This window comes from Choloepus didactylus, chromosome 1, assembly GCF_015220235.1.
Source record: "Choloepus didactylus isolate mChoDid1 chromosome 1, mChoDid1.pri, whole genome shotgun sequence".
Lineage (NCBI taxonomy): Eukaryota > Metazoa > Chordata > Mammalia > Pilosa > Megalonychidae > Choloepus > Choloepus didactylus.
This window is the reverse complement of record NC_051307.1, coordinates 153825588-153838433: the sequence shown is the minus strand read 5'-3', so window position 1 is coordinate 153838433 and position 12846 is coordinate 153825588. Positions and strand designations below refer to the sequence as shown.

At 37.8% G+C, this 12846-nt stretch overlaps 1 protein-coding gene across 5 annotated transcripts in view; it reads right to left on the bottom strand.

Moving 5' to 3' along the window:
• TFDP2 (transcription factor Dp-2) overlaps positions 1-12846 on the bottom strand; it is a 366930-nt gene that overhangs the window by 337532 nt on the left and 16552 nt on the right. For 4 of the 5 annotated variants that reach the window (XM_037843570.1, XM_037843604.1, XM_037843584.1 and 1 more), the window contains exon 2: positions 513-622. The exons of the other annotated variant lie outside the window; for it this stretch is intronic. The gene's annotated coding sequence lies outside the window, so the exon portion shown is untranslated. The remainder of the gene's footprint in view (positions 1-512; positions 623-12846) is intronic. 5 annotated transcript variants of the gene reach the window in all.

Sequence of the window (12846 nt, the reverse complement as noted above, 5' to 3'; positions counted from 1 at the left end):
TGAGGACTATAACTGAAATCTTTGTACTACTTTTGCAACTTTTCTGTAAGCCTAAAATTAGTTCAAAATAAAAAGTTTTTAAAAAGGAAATAGAGCCATAATTATACCACTTAGAGCTATAGTTGTAACCATCAAAAGAACCAAAACTAGATATGGTTAAAGGTGGTTTTACCAATCCATGATGTCAGAAGTCAGGATCATTTCCCTTCGGGAAGAAGGAGTTCATGACTAAAAAGGGGCACAAGTAGCCTTTCTAGGGTGCTCACACTGGTTTGTTTCTGAATCTGGGGTGCTGATCACACAGATGTGTTCAGTCTGTGAAAATTCATCAAGCTCTACACTTAGGATATATACAGTTTTCTGAATCTCTATGTCACATTTCAAGAAAAAGGTACTTTTAAGTGGTTTCATCTCTGGTGAGTGGGACTAAAAATATGAGGAACACATTTCCTTTCATGTACTTTTAAAATACAAAGAGCCAAATATTAATAAAAGAAGGCAGAAAGACAAACCTGAAACTTCAGGCCCAGAAGAGTCCAGAAAGCACAACTGGCCTATTTTCTTTCCTCATCCTTAGCACTTGCTGTCTTATCCTCTTCTTATTGAGGAAATGTGGGAATTTCTGTAAGATAACCAGGAGTTAAGACAAAGGGTTGATAAAACAGGGAGTTTCTTAAATGGGGAAATTTCAGATACAATAAGACTCACATATAGAGTGAACACTAAATATAAATTGTGAGAGCTTCATATTTTGGACATAAAAATTTTACGAAAAGCAGACTGGTTACTTAAGACAAATGAAGATTTAATTGTGCAGAAACCATCAAAATTGCAAACTGAAAAATTGCTTCATTTTCAGCCTATTGTTGTAGAAAGCCTAATAAATAACTAGATGGTGGGTTGTAAATTTCTCTATACTTGAGGCAGTTAAAATGATTTTTTTTTAAATCAGAAAATGTTTTACATAATTTAGTAAGACATATTCAGTGTAATAGTCCTCTGTTTCATTCCAGGCCAATATAAGTAAAATTGTTTCTTTCCAGACTGAATTACTGCAGTGAATTTTATCTAAACAGGAGGAAGTATTAAATGAGCCAGAGACTTCTGATACTAAAACACACACACACACACACACACACACACTCTCTATTCTTTTAGCAGTTTGTCAGAATGCTTCGATGTACATCCAGAGTTAAAAACAGGAGGGAAAACCACTTTGACGCTGTTTTCTACTTTGATGACAGAGACATGTACAATCATTCTTACTTTCAAATACATTAACTTCCTAGCACAATATACAATTTAACAGGCATATGCATACCCTGATTGATAACAGCATCATTAGCCATAGCATCTGTGACTATGAAATACAATAGTTTTTCTAGACATGGTGCTTCTGCTATGTGACTAACAATGGAAACAGTCACTATTATTTGCCACTGTATTTTTATTCGTTGTACTTTTTGGAATACTTTTAGCTTTTCTCCTCTTTTTTCATCACAACATAAAGATTTCACATCATTTAACTGTATCACTTTTTCTTTTACCTTAAATATATTTAATTTTTGAACAGTCAAAATGGCATATAGCACCTTAATAGAGGACTTACAGTAAAATAAAAATATTTATGTTACTAAGAAGTTAGGTTAGCAGTATACAACTTATCTAAGCATGCTCTTGTCTCTATTTATAGTACATAAGTCAATTTAATAGAGTCACATGGCTCATAATCATATCAATTAACTGAAATGCAGCTGAATTTAAAGCATGGCATACAACATCACACAGAAATGGTCTATTTCATTTAATTACAGTAAACAACGAAGCTAGTATTAGGATGATCAATCAAAAACAATGGCTATTTTTCAAATCATTAACTAGTAGTTGAATGAATCACAATACTCTAGGAAAAACAAAAACTATACCAGAAAGACCCAACCAAAAAGAAGCTATGAAGTTTTTTGTCTTCTCCAGACTACGTTCCCCTATTTAATCTTTCCTTGCATTTATAAATCCTTTTTGAGCTGGGGCTATGTCATGCTGCTTTGTCACTAAAGTGGATCATACAGGGCCTAGTACATGGTAAGCTCTGCATATCTGTCTTTTGCATGAATGACACAAAGACCAGCTGGCAGGAGGTCACCATATCTCTAGGACTGCTATCTGGCTGATTGCTCATATGTCCTCCCTAAGAACAGGGAAGGTAATAAAGGTCTTAGATTTAAAAGGATAGTAAACAGAAAACACAATAAAAGGAGTTGGAAAGGACTCAAAAATAAAATTCTAATTATATAATTACAGATGATTCCGATGGGGAAGAAAAACTTTAAAGAGGCAGATACACAACTGAGGATGATGATGAATTAGGTGGATTTCTAATTGGCTGAAACTTGAAGAGAAGAATTTATGAGTTTTTAATCAACATTAAGAGAGCCCTATAGCATTATACCAATGAGCTCTTCTCCTAGCCCTTCCCTGTTGACACTTTTATAAATTACTTGCATAAGGACAATGTCAGCATTACCAAACTTATAGTTTATCAAATCTATGGTCAAATCTATTGATTTGATAAACCTACTCATTGAATGACTGAACCAGATTTTTTTATAACGTCAACAGACTGGAATTCTGATAAAATAAAACTTAATATGGATAAAAGTAAAGTCTTACCAAAAATATTCTAGTAAAGAACCGGGAGAGTATGACCTAGCAACATAGACAAAACAATTAAAGAATTTTAGTTGATTACAAAATCAGTAATAATCAGCAACTTGCATATATCTTTTAAGTGCCTGCGACCATTCTAAATGCTTTACAAGTATACATTTAATTCTTACAAACAACTCTATGAGATAGGTATTATTATTAACCCCATTTTACAGATGAGGAAACTGTAAATAAATTATCCAAGCTCACTCAGCTAAAAAACTGCAGACCCAGGATTTAAACCCAGACAGCCTAGCCTGAGCTCATCCTCTTAACCATTACTCTACTATGAATTAACAAGGTGAGGTGGGTGCCAAAGAAGACAATCTGTTCAACCTTAACATGCACACTTTAAAACCAGAGAGGCACATGAAATGCACAAATATACATGTTATGGGTGTCCCAGGGGAAAAGAGAGGAGGAAAGGGATAGAAAGAATAACAAGAAATAATCACTGAAAATTTCCCAACTCTTATGAAAGACAGAAAATTACAGATTCAAGAAGTACAGTGCACCCCAAACAGAATAGACCCCAATAGACCTACTCCAAGACACTTATTGATCAGATTGTCCAATGTAAAAGACAAAGGGAGAATTCTGAAAGCAGTAAGAGAAAAGCAATCCACCACATACAAGGGAAACCTGAAAAGACTATGTACAGATTTCTCTGCAGGAACCATGGAGGCGAGAAGACAGTGGTATGATATATTTAAGATTCTGAAAGAGAATAACTGCCAACCAAGAATACTATATCCAGAAAAACTGTCCTTCAAAAATGAAGGAGAGATTAAAATATTTTCAGACAAACAGACACTGAGAGAGTTTGTGAATAAGAGACAGGCACTACAAGAAATACTAAAGGGAATGCCACAGGCTGATAAGAAAAGACAGGAAGAAGAGGTTTGGAGAAGAGTGTAGAAATGAAGATTACCAGCAAGGGTAAAAACACAGAGAGGAAAAAATAAGACATGACATATAAAATCCAAGAGACAAAATGGTGGAAGAAAGTACTGCACTTACAGCAATAACACTAAATGTTAACGGATTAAACTCCCCAATAAAAAGACACAGACTGGGAGCTAAGATGGCGGCATAGAGAGGAGTCGAATACTGTGAGTCCCCCCCCCCCGGGAACAATTCATAAATGACCAAAAAACTAGTAAATAATCTGGAATAACAGTGGGGAGGCAAACGTAACTGTCCACTCATCATCCACCAACCTGAATTGGGAGGAATGCCCGAGATAACAGTATAAAATCTGTAAGTAAAACTGCGGACCCGTGCTGAGAGCCAAGAGCCTCTCCCTCACGGAAGCCATGCGGTGCACTCTCTCAGCTCAGTTCCAAGTGAGGTTTTAATGTTAAATGCTCAATACAGACAGCGAATCCTCAACAAGCAGACAGAGGCTTTTGGTGACAACTGACCTTGGGAGAGCCGGGGGACATATCTGTCTCAGGACGGGGAGCCCAGAAGATCGGGTGCTATCTCTGGCCGACGGGTGAATCTGGGAGCTTTCTGTCCCTTTCCCTCTCTGTGGGGAAAGCCTCAGCTGTTTTCAGCCCACAGTGCTTTGCAGTAAAGACAGCCTTTGCCATTTTAAAATCAAAACACTTTGATCAGCAAGAGTGACAGAAACAAAGAACTTATTGATATGCAGATGACATGTCTGGGGGGTGCATAGCTTTCCAAGAGGAAAGGGAGGGGCCCAGCTCTACTGCCCATCTTTCAGTCTTTCCAGAACCAGACCCCAAAGCATAGGGGAGGAGAGCCACAGGCCACACCGTCTTAAACAGGCAGTGATAGGCTGACAGGTCGATTTGCCGGGCAGAAAAGCACAGGAGTCTCAATCCTCTAAGAAAAGCCATCAGGGAAACCAGTTACTGAAATATCACCTCCTTCTGTGACCTGAGCCTGTTCTCATCTGGGAAAACCGGATTGGGGTGGCCTGGGAGGGCAGATGCCTAGACAACAGAAAACTACAACCTACACTAAGAAAAACAAAGCTATGGCCCAGTCAAAGGAACAAACGTAGACTTCAACTGAGATACAGGAATTTAAACAACTAACGTTAAATCAATTCAAAAAGTTTAGAGAATACTTCACAAAAGAGATTAGAGGCTGTAAAGAAAACAATGCACATATATAAGGCAGAAATTGAAAGTTCAAAAAAACAACCAGTAGAATATATGGAAATGAAAGGCACAACACAAGAGATGAAAGACACAATGGAAACATACAACAGCAGATCTCAAGAGGCAGAAGAAAACACTCAAGAACTGGAGAACAAAACACCTGAAAGCCTACACACAAAGGAGCAAATGGAGAAAAGAATGAAAAAATATGAGCAACGTCTCCGGGAACTTAAAGACGAAACAAAGTACAAGAATCTACATATCATTGGTGTACCAGAAGGAGAAGGGAAGGGAAAAGGGGCAGAGGCAATAATAGAGGAAATAATCAATGAAAATTTCCCATCTCTTATGAAAGACATAAAATTACAGATCCAAGAAGCACAGAGTACTCCAAACAGAAAAGATCTGAATAGGCCTACGCCAAGACACCTAATAATCAGATTATCAAATGTCAAAGACAAAGAAAGAATCCTGAAAGCAGCAAGAGAAAAGCAATCCATCACATACAAAGGAAGCTTAATAAGACTATGTGCAGATCTCTCAGCAGAAACCATGGAGGCAAGAAGGAAGTGATGTGATATATTTAAGATACTGAAAGAGAAAAACCGCCAACCAAGAATCCTATATCCAGCAAAGCTGTCCTTCAAATATGGGGGAGAGCTCAAAATATTTTCTGACAAACAGACAATGAGAGACTTTGTGAACAAGACAACTGCCCTACAGGAAATACTAAAGGGAGCACTACAGACTGACAGGAGAAGACAGGAGTGCACGGTCTGGAACACAATTTTGGGAGATGGAAGCCTAGCAATGTAAGTACACTGAACAAAGATAGCTATGTATATGGTTGAGAGAAGAAGGTTGGGAGCATGTGAGACACCAGAAGAAAGGAGGAAAGATAGACTGGGACTCTGTAGCTTGGTGAAATCTAGAGTGTTCAGCAATTGTGATAAAATGTACAAATATGTTCTTTTTATTTTGAAATAAATTCAAAGTTATATGAACAATTTCAAAAACAATACTAGCCCCATACACAGAATTACATCACACCCCACTCCCCAGATAGCTCAATCCACCAACTTTAACATGCTGTCACATCACTATTTCTTTCCCTCACACCCTCCTTCCATCCTTATCATCCATCATCTATTGCTCTGCCCTCTGAACATGACACTTAGCTGCACACATCCTTGAACATACACTATAATTCACATATACACTTCCCATGAACAAGAACATTCTTTTATGCAATTCCATTAAGCGCGGCTAAGAAGTACAAGAGACTCAACAATGATACAAAGCTTACATTCTATATTTCCTTTTCCTTATGTCTCAACTGTGTCCCTTTGAGCCACCTGTCCTCTATCCTCCAATCCCATCCAAGTTCATCCTTAGCAATCAATTGTCCTCTATTTAGCCTTTTTTTTTTTTTTTCAGTTGTGGAAACATATATACAGCCTAAATTTTCCCATTCCAACCCCTCCCTAGCCTTCCATTAGTGGGATTAATCACATTTAGAATGTTGTAATGCTCTTTCCCACCATCCATTACTAGAAATTTCCCTTCACCTCAAACTGCAACCTTACATTCATTTCTTAACTCCCCATTGCCCCTTCCCCCATTTCTCTTAACCCAAACTCTACTTTTCATCTCTATGGTTATATTCTCCGATAATTTCTTTGTGTTTACTGTGGGCCTTAAAATTAACCTCTTAAATCCATAACAATCTTGTTTCTCTTTGATACCACCTTCACTTCAATAGGACACATAAACTATGTTCCTATACTCCTTCATTCCCCCACCTTTATATAGTTGTCTAAAATTACATATTTTACATTGAGTTCAAAACCACTGATTTGTCCTTAGAGTTTGTGTATTTTATATCATATAGGAAGTAAGTGGAGTTACAGTTCAAAAATTATTGACTTCTATTTGTATTCCATTGTGGTTGGAGAATGTGCTTTGAGTATGTTCTATTTTTTTTTTTTTTTTTTAATTTGTTGAGGCTTGTTTTATGTCCCAGCTTATGGTCCCTTCTGGAGAAAGATTTGTGATCACTAGAGAAAAATGAGTGTCCTGGTGATTTGGGATGTAAGGTACTACATATGTCTGTTAAAATTCTCTATATCTCTTTCTCCTATCTTTGTTTCTCTGTTGGTAGGGCTCCCTTTAGAATATGAAGTAGGGCAGGTCTTTTATTGGCAAAGTCTCTCAGCATTTGTTTGTGAAAAATTTAAGCTCTCCCTCAAATCTGAAGGAGAGTTTTGCTGGATAAAGTATTCTTGGTTGGAAATTTTTCTCTCTCAGAATTTTAAATATGTCATGCCACTGCCTTCTTGCTTCCATGGTGGCTGCTGAATAGTCACTACTTAGTCTTATGTTGTTTCCTTTGCATGTGGTGAATTGCTTTTCTCTTGCTACTTTCGGAACTTCCTCCTTCTCTTCAGTATTTGAGAGTCTGATCAGAATATGTCTTGGAGTGGGTTTATTTGGATTTAGTCTATTTGGAGTTCGCTGGACATTTATGTTTTGTGTATTTATATTGTGTAGAAGGTTGGGGAAGTTTTCCCCAACAATTTCTTTAAATTGAATTCTAGAAAAACTCCTTCTAGACCTTTACCCTTCTCTTCCCCTTCTGGGACACCAGTGAGTCTTAAGTTTGGACATTTTATTTTATCTATTGTATCACTGAGATCCACTGCGATTTTTTCAATTTTTTTCTCCATTCTTTCTTTTGTTCTTTCATTTTCTGTTCTGTGGACTTCTAGGACACTGAGATGTTGTTCGGCTTCCTCTAGTCTTGTATTGTGAATATCCAGAGTCTTTTTAATTTGGCCAACAGTTTCTTTTATTTCCATAAGATCTTCTATTTTTTTATTTACTCTTGCAATGTCTTCTTTATGCTCTTCTAGGGTCTTCTTTATGTCACTTATATCCTGGCCATGGTCTTCTAGATGTCCTTTAAATCCTTTACCATGTTTTCATTCCTTGATTGTAGTTCTTTGATTAATTGTGCGAGGTACTGTGTATCTTCCGATATATTGATTTGTGTGTTTGGAGTTGGATTCTCCATATCGTCTGGATATGCATTAAGATTTTCTGTTGTTTTTGGCCTCTTGGCATTTGCTTTGCTTGATAAGGTTCTTTCAAGTTGTAAAAAAAAAAAAAAAAAGGATAACGATCTAATTTTTCAGAAACACAGTTTGGTGACGTACACTTTCTCTAACCAGCAGATGGCGTCTGTGAGTCACCTATATCCCTCAAGTCAGTTCTCAAACTTGTCCCCGCGGTGTGTGGGGAAATGATTCTTGTGGGTTCAGTTGGAGAACACAGTTTGGGTGTGTTGCTGGAGCCGTCCGCCCTGAATGTGGGGCGTGTGTATGGGTGGACAGGGAGGAAGGGCAGTTTTAATGTTCAAATCCCCCAGGTTCCCAGAGATTCAAGGCCACCGCAAGAGTCTAAGCCTTCATTTCAGTTCAGCCCCAGACCCTCTCTCTCACTAACCCACAATCCACCGGACTTGCCGTAGCATCCCTGAGTTCTCTAAGCAGGTCCCCCCTCCCAGCCACGATCCTCCAGGAGCTCAGCTGAGGGAATGCCGTACTACGTCACCAGTGCACGCCATCCCTCAAGGGAAGCCCTGAGCCGCCAGGCTGTGCAGCAGTGCACTCTCAGCCTGAAGCAAAAATGGCCGAACAAGGCGTCTCAACACCCTCCTCCTCAAACAGTTCCTCCTTTCCAGCTCCAGGACAACTGGTGGGGCTCTGGGCTATGGGCACGGTCCCAGGCAGGAGTTTACTCAGCCCTCCAGGGGGCCAGCTGCTAGCTGTGGGGCTTCTTTCTGCTTCCGGCTCTCCCCTCCGTGCCCCAAGACCCAAGAGTATCTGCAGCAGGCTATCTTTCCAGCCAGACAGCGAGAGGCCGGCCCAGCCCCTTCTTGCTGTGTTTTACTGTGTGGTTCCCACTATTGCAGCTGCAGTTGCTCCTGGGTTTTTCCTTTTTTTTTTTTTTTTTAAAGAGCCAGCTGGTCTCCAAACGCCGAACCCTGGTTTCCCCAGACCCCCGCACGGCTGCAGGTCTTCCAGCAAGCTTACTCGTTTCAGAATGCAGACTCCCAGTTTCATCAAGTATACGGCCCCTCTGGAACTAGGAGACCTCGTCCACCTGGCGCATCCCTGTAACCGGTATTCTGGGTCATTTTCTGGTTTTTAGCTAGTGTTTCTCACGGAGGTGTTTTTTTTGCCCTGTCTCACCTAGCCGCCATCTTAGTTTCTCACAAATATGTTCTTTTACAAGGGAGAACAAGCATATGTCAATCTTGCAAGGTGTTAAAAATGGGGAGGCATTGGGGGAGGGATGCAATCAATGTAAACTAGAGACTGTAACTAACAGAATCATTGTATTATGCTTCCTTTAATGTAACAAAGGCGATATACCAAGGTAAATGCAGATCAGAGGGGGGGATAGGGAAGGCATGTTAGACACTTAACATTGGTGGTGTTGTCTGACTCTTTACCCTACTTTGATTTAAGGTTACTTTTCCTTTTGCTACTTCCTAGCTGTCATTTTTTTACTCTTTCTTTTCCCTCTACCTTCTTTGATGCTCCCTCCTGCCTTGTGGAAGAAATGTAGACGCCCTTATATAGATAGTGGAGAAGGTGATGAACACATAAAGATGTGACCATACAGAGAACCATTGATTGTTAACTTAGGATGGAATGTATGGTGTGTGAACAAAACATCTTAAAAAAAAAAAATGGGTTGATGACAAAACCTCAAGGGCAATATACTGAGTGAAATAAGCCAGACACATAAGGACAAATATTGCAGGGTCTCACTGATAAGAACTAATTATAATATGTAAACCCATAGACATAAAAAATAAGGTACCAAGATATAGGACGAGGCTTAAGAATGGGGAGTGGTTGCTTAGTATGAGCAGAATGTTCAACTAGAATGAACTTAAATGTTTGGAAATGAACAGAGGTGTCGGTAGCAAGATGTGAGAATAATTAACAGTGCCGAATGGCACATGAATGAGGTGGAAACGGGAAGCTCAGAGTCATATATGTCACCAGAAGGAAAATTGGGGGTCAAAAGATGGGAATGTATAAAACTGAATCCTATGGTGGGCAATGTCCATGATTAACTGTACAAATATTAGAAAACTCTTCCATGAACCAGAACAAATGTATGACAATACAGCTAGAATAATAGAGGGGCATATAGGGAAGAAATATATACCTATTGCAAACTATATACTACAGTTTGTAGTATTTCAACATTCTTTCATAAACAGTAACAAATGTACTATACCAACACCATGAGTCAACAATTGAGGGGGGTTGGTTAGGGATATTGGGAGGATTCGAGTTTCTTTTTCTTTTTCTTTTTTTCTTTTTTTCTTTTTTCCATCTTTCACTTTATTTCTTGTCTGAGGTAATGAAAAGTTTCTAAAAATTGAACAAAAATTAAGTGTGGTGATGAATGCACAGCTGTATGAGGGTACCAGGGGCAACTGATTGTACATTTTGGATCTTTGGATAATTGTATGGTATCTGAACAATCCCAATAAAAATTAAAAAAAAAAAAAGCAGAAAAAAAAAAAAAGACACAGACTGGCAGAATGGATTAAAAAACAGGACCCATCTATATACTGTCTATAAGAAACTCACTTTAGACACAAGGACAAACATAGGTTGAAAATGAAAGATTGGGAAAAGATATTTCACACAAACAACAACCATAAAAAAATGGGAGTAGCTACATTAATATCAGACAAAGTAGACGCTGAAAGTAAAACAATTAAGAGACAAAGAAGAACACTATATATTAATCAAAGGGTCAATTCATCAAGAAAACATAACAATCATAAATATTTATGTACCAAGCCAGAGGGCCCCAAAATGCATGAGGCAAACACTGATAACACTGAAAGGAGAAGTAAATAACTCCACAATAATAGTCAGAGACTTCAATACATTGCTCTCATCAATGGATAGAACATCTAGACACAGGATCAATAAAGAAACAGACATTTTGAATTGTATGATAAATGAATTAGACTTGACAGACATTTATAGAACACTACACCCCACAACAGCAGGAAGCAGGATACTCAATTTTCTGAAGTTCTCATGGACACAAAGCAAGTCTCAACAAATTTAAAATATTGATATCATAAAAACACTACCTCGGATCATAACGAAACAAAGTTGAAAATAAGTAACAGGAAGAAGACTGTAAAATTCACAAATATATGGACACTAAACAACACACTCTTAGAAAACCAGTGGGTAAAGGAAGAGAAATTAGTAAATACCTCGAGGCAAATGACAATGAAAATACAACACATCAAAATTTATGGGATGCAGCAAAGGTGGTGCTGAGAGGGAAATTTATTGCCCTAAATGTCTATATCAAAAGAGAAGAGAGAGCAAAAATTGAGGAATTAACTGTCCACGTGGAGGAACTAGAGAAAGAACAGCAAATTAATCCCAAAGCAAATGGAAGAAAAGAAATAACAAAGATCAGAGCAGAAATAAATGAAACTGAGAACAGGACAACAATAGAATCAACAAAACCAGAAGCTGATTCTTCAAGAAAATCAACAAAAATGATGGACCCCTAGCTCGGCAAACAAAAAAAAAAAAAGGAGAGAGAGAGAGCAGATGAAAATAAATGCAATCAGAAACAGGAAAGGAAACATAACTGCTGAACCTGCAGAAATAAAGGAGATAATGAGAAGATACTATGAGCAACTATATGCTAATAAACTGGACAACTTACATGAAATGGACAGCTTCCTAGAAAAGCATAAACAACCAACAATGACCCAAAAAGAAACAGACAAGCTCAACAAACCAATCACAAGTAAAGAGATTGAGTCAGTCATCAAAAAGTTCCCAAAAAAGAAAAGCCCACATGTGAATTCTACCAAGCATTCAAGAATTAATATCAATCCTGCTCAAACTCTTCAAAAAAATTGAAGACTCATTCTATGAAACCAACATCACCCTAATACCAAAATCAGACAAAGATACTACAAAAAAACAAAATTACAGACTAATCTCTTAAATGAATATAGATGCAAAAATCCTCAACAAAACACTCGCAAATCAAATCCAGCAGCACATTACAAGAATTATACACCACAACCAAGTGGGGTTTATTCTAGGTATGCAAGGCTGGTTCAACACAAGAAAATCAATTAATGCAATACACCACATCAATAAATCAAAGCAAAAGAACCATATGATCATCTCGATTGATGCAGAAAAGGCATTTGACAAAATTCAACATCATTTCTTGATGAAAACACTTTGAAGGATAGAAATAGAAGGGAATTTTCTCTATATGATATAGGTAATACATGAAAAACCCACAGTTAACATCGTACTCAATGGAGAGAGACTGAAAGCTTTCCCTCTAAGTTCAGGAACAAGACAGGGATGCCCATTGTCACCACTGTTATTCAACACTGTGCTGGAAGTTCTAGCTAGGGGAATTAGTCAAGAAAAAGAAATAAAAGGCATCCACGTTGGAGAGGAAGAAGTAAAACATTCACTGTTTCAGATGACATGATGCTATGTGTAGAAAATCCAGAAAAAATCCTCAGCAAAGCCATTAGAGCTAATCAATGAATACAGCATAAAGCAAAGTGGCAGGCTATAAGATAACACGGAAAAATCTGTAGTGTTTTTAGACATAAGTAACGTGCAACAAGAGAAACAAATTAAAAAACAAATATTTACAATAGCAACCAAAAGAATCAAGTACTTAGAAATAAACTTAACGAAGGCCAGGACCTATACAAAGAAAACTACAAGAAACTGCTAAAAGAAATTGAACAGGACATAAAAAAATGGAAGAACATACCATGTTCATGGAATGGAAGATTAAATATAATTAAGATGTCAACTCTACCTAAACTGATTTATAGATTCAATGCAATACCAATTAAAATCCCAACAACTTACTTTGCAGAAATAGAAAAACCAATAACCAA